At 37.0% G+C, this 2,100-nt stretch overlaps 1 protein-coding gene across 3 annotated transcripts in view; it reads left to right on the top strand.

Moving 5' to 3' along the window:
* Gpcpd1 (glycerophosphocholine phosphodiesterase 1) overlaps positions 1-2,100 on the top strand; it is a 46,295-nt gene that overhangs the window by 17,458 nt on the left and 26,737 nt on the right. The window lies entirely within an intron of this gene.

Here is a 2,100-nt window from a genome sequence, read left to right as displayed (position 1 = left end):
ATGGTACTGGTGATTTAAACTAAGGGTGCTCTTCTACTGAACTATATCCCAAGCCCTTTTTATATTTTATTTTGAGATGGTCTCACTAAGTTGCCCAGGCTGTCTGTGAACTTGAGATCCTCCTGCCTCAGCCTCCTGGATACTGGTTACGCATGTGTACTACCACAGACCTGTAATCCCATCACAGTATCAGTGTTGAATCTCAAAATTTTGAACCAGAAAAGTTAGTTTTTACAAAGATCAGGGTTTCTAAGCTTGTGTATTTTTGTAATTTCTATCATTTAATATTTCTTAGTGTAGTAATAATTTGTTTTAAAGTGAACATAACAAATGATTTTGTGCTGAGGAGGGAATAGCATAAATAGAAAAAAAATTATTGGAAATCTTTCAGAGATTTAAACTTTACAGTGATTTGAAAATGGAACATTTCCATGAAGAAAGGTAGCAGTTTCAGAGTTTTTGTTTTTTTTTGTACCAGGGATTGAACATCTAGAGGCATTTAACCACCAAGGCACATCCCCAGCCTCCCCTCCCCCCACACTTTAAAATTTCTCTTTTCTTTGAGACAGGATCTCAGTAAGTTGCTGAGGCTAGCCTAAAACTCTGTCCTCTTGCCTCAGCCTCCTGAGTTGTTGCTGGGATTATGGGCGTGTGCTTATGCCTGGCTAGATTTTTTTTTTAAAGTTGCTTCAGTTTTAGAGATAGAAATAAAGCTTTGTGTAAATGGTTAAATAGTAGCTTCTTTTTTCTGTGATATTATTGTATATATCTATGAGTGAACTGGCTTAAGACGCAGGGAGCCCTACACTTGAATTTTTGTGACTTTGGGACTGAAATATGTACCATAGCTTGATTGTATAACACAGCTTTTTCTGAATAAGATGTCACAAGTGGGTTGAAAGTAACTGAAGATGTTTATCTTTTTAATAGCATTCATAATGATACTGATGTCTGTAAGTCCTTAAATATTTTAACTGTCTAAATATTACAGCACTTTTATCCCGATCATAGACAAGGAAAAGTGTGGGTGGCACTTCACAGCCCTTTGTGTTGGCTGTTCTGATAGAGTATAGGGTTTGGGGTGTGTGTACCTTGTCCTCCACATGGTCAATCTACAAGATCCACTGGACCTCAAACTCTTTAATAGTTATCTATACATATTTTAGTATTTTGCTTACTTGTTATTTTAAAAGAAGCAAATTACAGCTGTAAACTGACTAACAGAATAAGACATAGAAATAACAATATAAGGAAAAACCTTGGTTGGTTAGCTTATTAGTACTTTTATTTCCCTTGGATGCAGTTAAGCAATTAATAGCTAGGCATGGTAGCACATGCCACTTCTCTCAGTGATGGGGTTGGAGAGCTAAGGCAGGAGGAGGATTGCAAGTTTGAGGCCAGCCTCATCAATTTAATGAGACTTTGTCTCAAAATAAAAAGGACTTGGGATGTAGGTCAATGGTAAAGTGCCCTTGGCATCAGTCCCCAGCACAAAAAACAAATGTTTGGGATCTGATTTGGAATACAAATGAATACTGAGTCTTAAGGACATTCTTTGACTGTATATATTATTGAGTTGCTTAGGCTTAAATTAAAATGAAATGTACTTAGTTGGAGTCTACCTATTAAATGACTTAATTCTAGAAATTAGTGCTTGTTCCAATGATCTTTTTCCCCAAATTCATTTTAGTGCTAGACTAAGCCTTCATGGAGTAGGAAATAAAATTTATCTGTGAGGATTTCAGTATTTTAAAAACTTGGCAACAGCTTATATACTTTGTTTTATTTATTGTTTTGTGCTACAAGGGATTTAACCCAGGGGGACTCTACTACTATGGGGCACACTATTATTAAGCTATGTCCCCAGCCCTTTTTGTTTTCCTGTCTCAGCCTCCTGTGTTACTGGGATTGCATATGTGTGCCTCTATACCTGGCCAGCTTATGCATTTTTAGAATAAAATAGTGAGCATGCACTTTGTTATCAACAAGTTTTAAACAGTCCTTCCTTCCTTCCTTCCTTCCTTCCTTCCTTCCTTCCTTCCTTCCTTCCTTCCTTCCTTCCTTCCTTCCTCTTTCTTTCTCTTTCTCCCTTCCTTCCTT

Source organism: Marmota marmota, unplaced genomic scaffold (assembly GCF_001458135.2).
Source record: "Marmota marmota marmota unplaced genomic scaffold, marMar, whole genome shotgun sequence".
Lineage (NCBI taxonomy): Eukaryota > Metazoa > Chordata > Mammalia > Rodentia > Sciuridae > Marmota > Marmota marmota.
This window is presented reverse-complemented; position numbering and strand designations above follow the sequence as displayed.